This window comes from Nerophis ophidion, linkage group LG06 (genome assembly GCF_033978795.1).
Source record: "Nerophis ophidion isolate RoL-2023_Sa linkage group LG06, RoL_Noph_v1.0, whole genome shotgun sequence".
Lineage (NCBI taxonomy): Eukaryota > Metazoa > Chordata > Actinopteri > Syngnathiformes > Syngnathidae > Nerophis > Nerophis ophidion.
Window position 1 is genome coordinate 32,622,710 of NC_084616.1, and position 13,116 is coordinate 32,635,825.

At 41.2% G+C, this 13,116-nt stretch overlaps 1 protein-coding gene across 4 annotated transcripts in view; it reads right to left on the reverse strand.

Annotated features, from left to right (window-relative positions):
* Positions 1-12,153, reverse strand: part of wnk3 (WNK lysine deficient protein kinase 3) — a 109,470-nt gene extending 97,317 nt beyond the window's left edge. For 3 of the 4 annotated variants that reach the window (XM_061903429.1, XM_061903430.1, XM_061903428.1), the window contains exon 1: positions 11,564-12,153. The gene's annotated coding sequence lies outside the window, so the exon portion shown is untranslated. The remainder of the gene's footprint in view (positions 1-11,563) is intronic. The other variant, XM_061903432.1, reaches the window with a different exon arrangement.
* Positions 12,154-13,116: the final 963 nt, after the last annotated feature.

Below are 13,116 nucleotides of genomic sequence, written 5' to 3' on the forward strand. Positions count from 1 at the left end.
TCGAAGTGAGTCCGACTATATCCAGCCGGAATTTCTCGACTTCGCGCACTAGCTCAGGCTCTTTCCCCCCCAGTGACGTGACGTTCCACGTCCCAAGAGCTAGCTTCTGTAGCCGAGGATCAGACCGCCAAGTGCCCTGCCTTCGGCTGTCGCCCAGCTCACAATGCACCCGACCTCTATGGCCCCTGCTATGGGTGGTGAGCACATTGGAGGGGTGACCCACGTTGCCTCTTCGGGCTGTGCCCGGCCGGGCCCCATGGGAACAGGCCCGGCCACCAGGCGCTCGCCATCGTGCCCCACCTCCGGGCCTGGCTCCAGAGGGGGGCCCCGGTGACCCGCGTCCGGGCGAGGGAAATCTGGGTCCATGATGTTTCTTCTTGGTAGGGTCTCCCAAGGCAAACAGGTTCTAGGTGAGGGATCAGACAAAGAGCAGCTCGAAGACCTTTATGAAGAAGAATTCACATTCTAAGAATTTTAAAGGATTTATTTGTAACTTATGGTGGAAAATAAGTATTTGGTCAACCATTCAAAGCTCTCACTGATGGAAGGAGGTTTTGGCTCAAAATCTCACGATACATGGCCCCATTCATTCTTTGCTTAACACGGATCAATCGTCCTGTCTCCTTAGCAGAAAAACAGCCCCAAAGCATGATGTTTCCACCCCCATGCTTCACAGTAGGTCTGGTGTTCTTGGGATGCAACGCAGTATTCTTCTTCCTCCAAACACGACGAGTTGAGTTTATACCAAAATGGATACATGGATGATACAGCAGAGGATTGGGAGAATGTCATGTGGTCAGATGAAACCAAAATAGAACTTTTTGGTATAAACTTAACTCGTCGTGTTTGGAGGAAGAAGAATACGGAGTTGCATTCCAAGAACACCATATCTACTGTGAAGCATGGGGGTGGAAACATCATGCTTTGGGGATGTTTTTCTGCTAAGGGGACAGGACGATTGATCCGTGTTAAGGAAAGAATGAATGGGGCCATGTATCGTGAGATTTGGAGCCAAAACCTCCTTCCATCAGTGAGAGCTTTGAATGGTTGACCAAATACTTATTTTCCACCATAATTTACAAATAAATTCTTTAAAATTCCTACAAAGTGATTTCCTGAATTTTTTTTTTTCATATTCTGTCTCTCACAGTTGAAGTGTACCTATGATGAAAATTACAGAACTTTTTCATCATTTCAAGTGGGAGAACTTGCACAATCGGTGGCCGACTAAATAATTTTTTGCCCCACTGTAGGGCAGCACGGTGGAACAGGCGTTTGTGCATGTGCTTCACAATATAAAGGTCCTTAGTAGTCCTGAGTTCAATACCGGGCTCGGGATCTTTCTATGTTGAGTGGGCATGTTTTCCCTGTGACTGCGTGGGTTCCCTCCGGGTACACAGGCTTTTTCTCACTTCCAAAGTCATGCACTTAGGGGTAGGTTGATTGGCAACACTGAATTGGCCCTAGTGTAAATGTTGTCCGTCAATTTGTGTTGGCCCTGCGATAAAGAGGCGACTTGACCGCGCCACGACCCAAAAAAGGGACAAAAGCGGTAGAAAATGGATGGAAATATAAAACCCACTCAATGCAAACACCAACTGTATCCAGCCCCTATTGAAATGTATACAAGAAGTCCAAGAATGGACGGCAGGAAGCCTTTTAAAATTAAACAAAAGCAAGACGGAGATTTTTGTATTTAGTGATCCCTAAATTTTAAATGGTTTTAACTTGTTCTCTCGCCCTTATGTGAGAAACAGGCAGTACAGAATGCAGCAGCCCGCTTGCTAACAGACCAAACGATGGGAGCACATACAGTAACCCCTCTGCTTACGGCTCTCCATTGGTTTCCAACTCATTTAAGGACCGATTTTAAAATGCTGCGTTTAGTTTTTAAATGCGTACACGAACTTGCCCCATCTTACCTGTTTGAGCTCCTGCAGCCTCACTGCCCGGGGCAGAGCATTGAGGTCTGCAAACAAACTGCTTCTGTCTGTCCCACGCTCCAGACTCAGCACCAGAGGGGACAGAGCCTTTTCTGTAGCTGCCCCTAAATCACGGAACAATCTACCTCTGCACATTAGAGTTGCTCAAACATTAGAGCGATTTACAACCCTGCAAAAAAATAATTTATTTACTCAAGCATATCGCAAACAACACCACAGTTTTCTGCTGTTATTTTATTACTGTTTATTCCACTATTCACTGTTTTATTGTTTTTATAGCTTTTATTGCCTTATGTGCCCTGTACAGCACTTTGTGAGCTTTTTAAGTGTGCTATATAAATAAACCTTGACTTGACGAACACAGAAGCCACCTGTAATTTTGTGCTGCTCTCATATTTGATTACAATAAAGCATTCTATTCCAAACTTTATTCTTGGTCACTTAACTGACAGAGACGGCGGGCTGCAACTGTAAAGGTGTGGAGTTGCTCCTATAAGTTAATAATCACTTCCACTGCAGAAAATAAACAATTGAATTTCTTAATATATTTTCCGATTAAGTAGCATTATCACTGAAGGATTACGCTAATCATGTTACACACACAGTTAAGAGCAAGCCAAGTGCAGGTATGCTAATTGCTAGGCTGGCTTGCAACAACACAATAAATAACTACCTTAAGATTTTTTTTTATTTTAAAACCTTGGAATTTGTTATTTTTTTACAAAATCTTGGAAATATTCTCTGAACACGAACGGACTTTTTTGGCAAACCTTTTTTTTTTTAAAAGGTAGTAGATTGTAGTTTTTGCATTTGTTTTTTATTATGTACTATTTACTTTGTTTTGGGCAGTATGGTGGTACAGGGGTTAGTGCATGTGCCTCACAATACAAAGGTCCTGCGTTCAATCCCGGTGTCTCTTTCTGTGTGGAGTTCCCATGCTCTCCCCTTGATTGCGTGGGTTCCCTCCGAGTACTCCGGCTTCCTCCCACCTCCAAAATCATGCACCTGGGGATAGGTTGATTGGCAACACTAAATTGGCCCGAGTGTGTGAATGTGAGTGTGAATGTTGTCTGTCTATCTGTGTTGGCCCTGTGATGAGGTGGCGACTCTTCCAGGGTGAACACCGCCTTCCGCCCGAATGCAGCTGAGATAGGCAACCCCGAAAGGGACAAAAGGGACAAGCAGTAGAAAATGGATGGGATGGATGGACCTTGTTTTGCTCAAACAATTGTATGTATGTATAATTTGGCTGTTTGCCTTCGAATGTTTGCTTCTTCTAGGGTGGGATGGACCAGCATCAATAAGTCTTGGCTGGATGAGCATGTATCGGACAGTTCGGTCTTACTGGACGGACTCTCGCTCATCCACACGGACCAGACATTCGCCGGGCGTTGGTGGGGAGCCAAGGACTGAGCCGACTCTCTTTGTTGCTTTTTTGGGTGTGATCCTGTGTCTGGGTTGTATGTATTATTTATTGCTCATTGTTGTTTTCCTGGCGTTTTACTTTTGTTGCTGTATGTAGAAATGGGACTACTGAAGTGGTAGCTGGTTGCATGTCTTCTGTGTTATTTAATGTTTCCTTTATGTTTTATTGTGCTTTTACCTTATTCCTTGTGGACTTTCACTACATACTTTCCCTATCGTGGAATGAATAAAGTCTATCCTATCCTACCTTAATAAAACCGAAAAAGGAACTAGCTATAATAAAGTGTAGCTTAGGAATGCACAAAAAAAAAAAATCGATTCACATCCGAATCGCGATTCTTATTCATCCCGATTCTAAATCAATTTATAACTTTCAAAAATGTATTTAAAAGGGGAACTGTTAGCACGCTAGAAAAATAGTTCCTCTGTGTTCTCTCTCTTCCAATAACAATGTCGCTACCGCTAAATCAACATACAGGTTAATGGGCTCAAATGAAGTATCGGTGAAGGTTTTTGAATGCATTTTTAGTGTGATTTAGAGGTCGAATGGATTGCTCCCATTAGTTGCATTGCTAGCCACAAAGAACGAGACGATTTCTATGTTACAATTAGTGTTGTCTCGATACCAATATTTTGGTAACGGTACTGGCACCAAAATTATTTTGATACTTTTTTGTACTTATCTTAATAAAGCGGACCACGAAAAATTGCATTATTGGCTTTATTTTAACAAAAACATATTTTTTTGGCTTCTGAGAGCTTCAAAATGTGATGAATAAAATGCTAAAGTTGTTGATAAACAAGCAATTATTTTAATGATTAAATATGGTCATTTTAAATGAATTATTATGAATGAATGAATGAATGAATGGTTTATTTTGAGCCATGCAAACAAAACAAGAGAATGACATAAAATACAAAAGAAATATGTAAATACATTATTTTTACACCTACATTGAAAACATTACATGTGACTAATCTTTTGTAGATGTCAAGATTGGCTCAAAAGGGAGTGGGAAAAAGTAAACTTATTAGGTCCCACCCCTATACATATACAATATATATTACAATAATATATATAATATAATTCAGTTCAGTGGTTGCTGCGTAGATGCTATATATTATCTATATATAATACATTTAAATTCACACACACTTACATATGTACACACACATATATACACACACATACATACAATTGATATATATATATACATACATATACATATATATATATATACACACATACATACACAAATGCATATACCCAAAATACACATATGTCCATCTCACACACGCGCACACACACACACACACACACACACACACACACACACACACACACACACACACACACACACACACACACACACACACACACACACACCTATATAAATAATAGTATATATAATATACACTTTTGTCTAAACATTATTAACAGTTTATGGTGCCTATGGGAACAAGCTTTCGTTTTGACTGTGATATTAGTGGTTAAAAGTGGATCTGTGGCTGTGGAGCTACTGCCCCTTATCAACAGGACCTGAGGACCACTCTTGCTATGTGTCCTATGCTGTGCATTAAAAGAGACGAGGGGATCCCCCTGCTAGAGGAGTTATCCACGAACATAAGATCCCCCACTCGCCTGCCCTGTACTCCAGATAGTGTACTTATTATGTGTCCTATGCTGTGCATTAAAAGAGACAAGGGGAGCCCCCTGCCAGAGGAGTTATCCACGAACATAAGATCCCCCACTCGCCTGCCCTGTACTCCAGATAGTGTACCCAAATCCCTTTTCTTAGTTTTCATCGGCACCAATTCTTTAGTCAGAATTCATATTTGTTTTTACATTTGCAGAATATTAGTATTACTCAAACTGCATATAGGATTGTTTAAACTCAAAATTGCGCTCTATTGCAATTTTTGAATAAAACACAGAAAAAAATGCTCCTAGGAAGAGGAAACGGATAAAACTGCTTGTAACTTCTGGTAGGAATGTCAGACAGACATGAAACAAAAACCTCAATGTAGGTCTCACTCAGACCTACATTTTGATAATTGGCATCTTTCAGTTAAAATCAACAGGAAGTTGGCAATTACCCCTTCAAAATAAAAGTTTTGTAAAAAGCCGTCACCTTTTTCCAGACAAAACTGCTTGTAACTTCTGTTAGGAATGTCGTAGAGACATGAAACAAAGACCTCTATGTTGGTCTGACTAAGACCAGGGCTTCAGTCGCGGGGACAGCAGCCAAAGCGGAGCAGCCAAAGGCGGACCCGACCAACGCTGCTTGCAGCTTTAATTCATATTTGTTTTTAAATTTGCAGAATATTAGTATTACTCAAACTGCATATAGGATTGTTTGTACACACACACACACACACACACACACACACACACACACACACACACACACACACATACACACACACACACACACACACACACACACACACACACACAATATGATCATTTAATATTAGTTACTGCAAATATATTTATTTTAATGTATAATTCTATGGCTGGATGTAATAAGGAGTCAGAAAAAATACAAATAAATAAACAATTAATTTTGATGTTTTTAGCAAAATATAGTAAAAATGTATTTATTTATTTTTTTAATTAATAAATACATTTATTTTTAGGTAAAATAAACATAATACAATTCATCTCTAGTCTGGATGATTTAGTTCTTGTCACCCTGTTGTCCTCCCGTCTCTTCCCCAAGGATGGCTCCAAGAGCTGGGCAAACGACTGGAGATGCATTACGTCAGTGGTCCCCAACCTTTTTGTAACTAACTGCGGACCCGTCAACACTTGAAATTTTGTCCGACGGAGGTTAATAAAGAAATACAATCATGTGTGCTTACGGACTGTATCCCTTACAGACTGTATTGATATATATTGATATATTGTAGGAACCAGAAATATTAATAACAGACAGAAACAACCCACTTTTGTGTGAATGAGTGTAAATGGGAGAGGGAGGTTTTTTGGGTTAGTGCACTAATTGTAAGTGTATCTTGTGTTTTTAATGTTGATTTAATAAAAAATAAAAAATGAAATTTTTCTTTTTTTCCTCTTGTGCGGCAATCAATCCAGAGACCGCGGCCCGGGGGTTGGGGACCACTGCCCCACGGGAACACACGGTAGGCAGCCCGTCGCTGCGCAGCTCGTACATGGCCGCCCTCTACTTCACCCTCAGCAGCCTGACCAGCGTCGGCTTTAAACGTGTGCGCCAACACAGACGCCGAGAAGATCTTCTCCATCTGCACCATGCTCATTGGCGGTATGCCGGACGCCTCGTATGGAATAACGTGATTGGGCAGACACGCTGTTTGTATCGTGGGAAAGCGTACGTGAAAAAAGGCTGTCCTCACTCAGGTCTGCATGGAACTGGAGGGGGCGCGGCCTCCAGCTCCGGCTGAAAACCGGGAGATCTTCGGGAGAATATTTGTCCCGGGAGGTTTTCGGGAGAGGCGCTGAATTTTGGGAGTCTCCCCCGGAAAATTCGGGAGGGTTGGCAAGTATGGGTACAGTAAACATATGTTTCTAATTGCAAGTTCGTCCTTAAATAAAATAGTGAACATACAAGAAAACGTGTCTTTTAGTAGTACGTAAGCAAACAAAGGCTCTTAATTTAGCTGCTGATGTATGCAGTAACATTGTGTAATTTTCCGTTCTATTATTCTGTCAAAATGATTAAAGGACAAGTGGTAGAAAATTAATTATCAATCTACATTTCTGCTTACTTTCTCTTTTAACATGTTCTATCTACACGTCTCTTAAAATGTAATAATCAATTATTCTTCTGTTGTTTGATACTTTACATTAGTTTTGGATGACACCACAAATTTGGTTATCAATCCGATACCAAGTCGTTACAGGATCATACATTGGTCATATTCAAAGTCCTCATGTGTCCAGGGACATAACTCCTGAGTTTACAAACATAATATAAATTTTTTTTTAAATGAAAGATGTGTTGCCAAAAAATATCGACATAATCATAGCAGTATCGACTAGATACATGCCTGTACTTAGTATCATTACAGTGGATGTTAGGTGTAGATCCACCAACGGCGATTGTTTACATTTTGACGCCAGTGAGCTACGGTGTGTAGTGAAGCATGTTTAGCTATTCCTCGTCCTGCAGGGATGATACTTGTAAGAAACGTACTTTATTTGTCGCCATGGAGGCGAGGATTAGTGATTTAGAAGTAGCTAAAACACTGCTGACTGCGGCTGGACTTTAGCCGCTAGCTAGCTAGCCATGTCTTAAAGCACCTCTTCTGGTGGGCGTTTCAGTGTTATAACTTCAACTTTATCATTAGTTTTTAAGCTAAAATGTGTCCATTCTCCCTTTTCTGTCTACACTCTTTGTCTGCTTGTAAGTATTCTGTGATTGTGTGCTGCCAAAAATGCTTGTCTGCTCGTACAGCAGCAATGACACGACGTGAGGATGACCGGCGGGAGGGGGACCGGTACTTTTCAGAGGCGGTATAGTACCAAATATGATTCATTAGTATTGCACTACTATACTAATACCGGCATACCGTACAACCCTAGTAACAATGCAAAAAAAATATATATAACTTTTTTCCTTCTTGTCTCTCATAATGATTGTGAACCCATCCATCCATTTTCTACCGCTTATTCTCTTTGGGGGTCCGAGGGGAGCTGGTGCCTAGCTCAGCTACAATCGGGCAGAAGGCGGGGTAAGCCCTGGACAAGTCGCCACCTCATCGCACTACAGTCCTGGGTTCAATCCCGGGTTCGGGATCTTTCTGTGTAGAGTTTGCATGTCCTCCCGTGAATGCGTGGGTTCCCTCCGGGTACTCCGGCTTCCTCCCACCTCCAAAGACATGATTGTGAACAAAAGGCAAAATTCCAAAAAACGTGCAATTCCCCTTTAAATATATATTTTTATTTTCTTTACGAATCAATTTAAAAAAATACATTTTCAGGCCATCCAGAAGGAGCTTTTTCCCCGGTAACCAGTTTTGAAAAAGTTTCATTATAATTGCTACATCAAACAATATTTTGTGAGAATTGGTTTGAATCGAATCCTCACCCCAGGAATCGGAATCAGATTGAATATTCCCACCCCTAGTGTAGAAGTTGTTGAACTATGTAACTAAAACAAAAAAAAGTATTATCTGACCCCGACATGCAAATTAATGGAGAAAAAATGCAAATTGTCAGCCAATGTATATATATTGGGTTAATAATAGATTCAGAGCTTTCCTTTAATGCCCATATTGGCAAGTTGTGTAAAATAATCAAGTTTAATCTTGCAAATTTTCGTGTAATTCGAAATAAAATGTCAACTGAAGCTGCAAAAATGTATTTGCATTCGATGATTTTCAGTCACTTCAACTATTGCCTTACCAGCTGGTTTCAGGCTGGTCAGAGTTGAAAAAAAACATTGGAAATCTTGTACAAACAAGCAATTAAAGTTCTGGATAAAAAAAAATTAGGCACTATCATTACTGTGCCATTCTAAAAAAAATACAGTATTTCAAACTGGGACAGTCTTCACACATTTGCAGACCTAAAAGTGACCTATAAAGTAGTGCATGAATTGGCTCCAGATCCTCTGGCAGAGTTCGTCAGCCAAAGAAACAGCCGTGAGGGTGTCACTCGAGGCTCTGTCAGAGATTACTGTTATATTCCTCTGCGCAGGAAAACTTTCAGTAAGTCGGCGTGGTCAGTAAGGAGTGCAAATATGTGGAACTTAGTACCTGAGGTAGTTAAACTTCTCACAACATACAAGGCCTTCACAATTTTTTCTTGATTAATGTGGCTTATCAACGCCTACAGCTGCCAGCACTAAAAGATGAGCCTGTTTTGATGCTATGACAAATGTTATGTTGTGATGTCGTATTTTATTTTTTAATTGGCCCTAGTGTGTGAATGTGAGTGTGAATGTTGTCTGTCTATCTGTGTTGGCCCTGCGATGAGGTGGCGACTTGTCCAGGGTGTACCCTGCGTTCCGCCCGATTATAGCTGAGATAGGCGCCAGCGCCCCCCACGACCCTGAAAGGGAATAAGCGGTAGAAAATGGATGGATGGATGGATATATCATATATTTATTGTGTTATTTTCTTTGAAATTGTAATTTTACTGCCATTTTTACATCATGGCCAGGGGACTACAGATGAAAACGAACCTTCTGGCTAATTCTGGCTTTTCTAGTCATCGTTTTTTTATGAAATTGCATTGTCCCCTTTGAAATAATCGATTGAACTCACTATAACCTTCTCAACGGCCTAGTACCTTCTCAGTGGCCTAGTGGTTAGAGTGTCCACCCTGAGATTGGTAGGTCGTGAGTTCATACCTTGCTTGACACTCAGCATCAAGTGTTGAAATTGGGGGTTAAATCACCAAAGATGATTCCCGGGCGTGGCACCACTGCTGCCCACTGCTACCCTCACCTCCCAGGGGGTGATCAAAGGTGATGGGTCAAATGCAGAGAATAATTTTGCCACAACTTGTCTGTGTGTGACAATCATTGGTACTTTAACTTTAAAGGCCTACTGAAATGAGATTTTCTCATTTAAACGGGAATAGCAGGTCCATTCTATGTGTCATACTTGATCATTTCGCGATATTGCCATATTTTTGCTGAAAGGATTTAGTAGAGAACATCCACGATAAAGTTCACAACTTTCGGTGTTAAGAGAAATGCCCTGCCTCTACCGGAAATCGCAGACGATGACGTCACATGTGTGATGGCTCCTCACATATTCACATTGTTTTTAATGGGAGCCTCCAACAAAAAGTGCTATTCGGACCGAGAAAACGATAATTTCCCCATTAATTTGAGCGAGAATGAAAGATTCGTGTTTGAGGATATTGATAGTGACGGACTAGAAAAAAAACAACAACAAAAAAAAGATTGCATTGGGACGGATTCCGAGGTTTTTAGACACATTTACTAGGTTAATTCTGGGAAATCCCTTATCTTTCTATTGTGTTGTTAGTGTTTTAGTGAGTTTAATATTACCTGATAGTCAGAAGGGTGTGTCCACGGGTGTGTTGACGCGCACTGTCTCAGGGGAGTCGACGGCAGCTATGGACGCCACAAGCTCAGCTTTTCTCCGGTAAGAACTGACTTTTTAACCACAATTTTCTCACCAAAACCTGCTGGTTGACATGTGGTGGGGATCCATGTTCTCTTGACCGCGCTCTGATCCATAGGAAAGTTTCACCTCCAGAAATTTTAAACAAGGAATCCCCGTGTGTTTGTGTGGCTAAAGGCTAAAGCTTCCCAACTCCATCTTTCTACTGTGACTTCTCCAATATTAATTGAACAAATTGCTAAAGATTCAGGAACACAAATGTTCAAAAAACTGTATAATTATGCCGTTAAAGCAGACGACATTTAGCTGTGCGTGTGCGCAGCGCTTATACTTCCTAAAAACCTGTGACGTCTTGCATACACGTCATCATTACACGACGTTTCGAAGACGAAACTCACGGAAATTTAAAATTGTAATTTAGTAAACTAAAAAGGCCGTATTGGCATGACTTGCAATGTTAGTATTTCATCATTCATATATATATAAACTATCAGACTGTGTGGTGGGTAGTAGTGGGTTTCAGTAGGCCTTTAAATAAATGCAAAAAAAATGACGATCTAATTCATGGCTGATCGGTATCGGAATCAGCAGCATAAATCCCTGATCGGAACATCCTGAAAATGGTATATGTCAATTGACGTGGCTTACTTGTTACCCGCTCTGGAACTTTATGGATGATTGAGCTGGCTGAGATTAGAGTTGACTTGAGTGGCTCAGCAGCTGTCAGCCTTTTTTAGTCAAGGGATCGCCTACAGTACAACTGGAGCCCATGCTATTTTCCAGTCTGCAGCAGGAATAATAATAATACAGTAATATTATAATGCTTGTCCAAGTAGGCATGTTGTGGTGCAGAAATGAGCTGTATTAGCCTGCATGAATGTGCAAAATGAACAGGCACCTCCTGGCCTTTCATGCGCAGGGCAAATGACTCCACATTGCGTGCTTGCCTGCACTTGCTGTGTTTCTTTCACAATAGTAAGTAGCCATAAGAAGGGATAAAAAGCTAATAGGCTCGCAATGCTGCAAAAACACAGAACAGGTGCTTCTGTTGGAGAGGAGGTGGAAGGCATTCCAACTTAATTAGAGAGTGAATTAAAATCAGAAACTTCACTCACCCGAATGTAACATCTCGTCAGCTCCTATGGCGGCTTTCTTTTTTAAAAAATGGAGCACAAATACAGTACTATTACTCGTCGCCTACAAAATATACTGCATTTTTTTTTTTTAGAAAAACGTTTTAAAAATGTCGTTGGGTCTGGAGCTCCTATATCCTCACTGCAGTTGCTGAGGGTTTAAGAATCCCGACTGGTGTCGTCGAGGCTCGGTGACCGATGTTCGCGGAGCTCCTCTGGTAGTCCGCGTCTTCCCGCAATGCCGTCGTTTGTCGCTCTTGTCCACCGACCGCCAATTCACGGGCGGCCCGATAATTTCACTCAGCTTATTTACAAAGTAGGACGACTTCTTGCGAGAGGAGAGAGCAGGTTCTTAGCGCACACTTGCCACAGGGATCATCGTCATCTTCATCACCAGTTAGAGCCTGACAAAAAAACAAAAACCCTAATAGTTCGTCTCTTCCGCCGTTAGGGGGCGGCAGAGAAGAAGGTATTGTAACCAATCAACAACAGCATTACTCCAACGCTGCGTTCAGGTGCTCACCCTTGCAGTCGGTTTTTGCTGCATTCTAACATCCATCCATCCATGTATTTCCTACCGGTCGTCCCTTTTGGTGTCGCGGGGGGTGCTGGAGCCTATCTCAGCTGCATTCGGCGGAAGGCGGGTTACAACCTGGACAAGTCGCTCGGCAAACACAGAGAGACCGACAACATTCACACACTAGTAATGGTGATTTAATGAAGAAAGTGGATAACTAACGATTTACATCAAATGTATTTGGAATATTTACTGAGAATTCAAGTAAAAATTCCGGCCATGGAAAAAATTACCACCTTGATCCAAATTTAAGACAACCCACATTTTCAAGTCCATATTTTTAAAATAATGTTTAGAATATCAGTTTAATCAAATTGTATTACCGTATTTCCTTGAATTGCCGCAAGGCATATAGTATGCGCCTGCCTTGAATGGGTCAAACTCGCTTCCCAAAATAATTAGTGCATGCTTAGTATTACCGCCTGGTCAAACTCGTGACGTCACGAGTGACACTTCGTCCCTGTCATCATTTTCAAAATGGAGGAGGCTGATTTCAATACCGGCAATTTGAAATCGCATAAAGGGAAGAAGATTAAGAGCTATTCAGTAGGATTTAAGGTCCAAGCTTACATCACACTCACATTTTTACTGCATACCTTTGTTAAGTGCCGGAGTGAGAAGCGGTTTTAAAATAATTAGCGCATGCTTACTTTTACCGCATGCCTTTGATAAGCGCAGGAGTAAGAAGATGTTTTAAATTAATTAGCGCCCCGGCGGCAATTCAAGGAAATACGGTAATCATATTTCTTAGTTGCCCGACAGTAGTTTGATGACTCTGCTTCAAATTGTATTATGTCATATGAAGCATCAAGCAATAACTCCACCTTTGTTTGCTAAAGGTGCGTTCATACTTGTTTGGTACGGTAGTCTTGATCAAATATGTATTTAGAAAATGTCTAACCTAATAAAAGAATCCATCCATCCAGCCATTTTCTACCACTTTGGGGTCGCGCTGGTG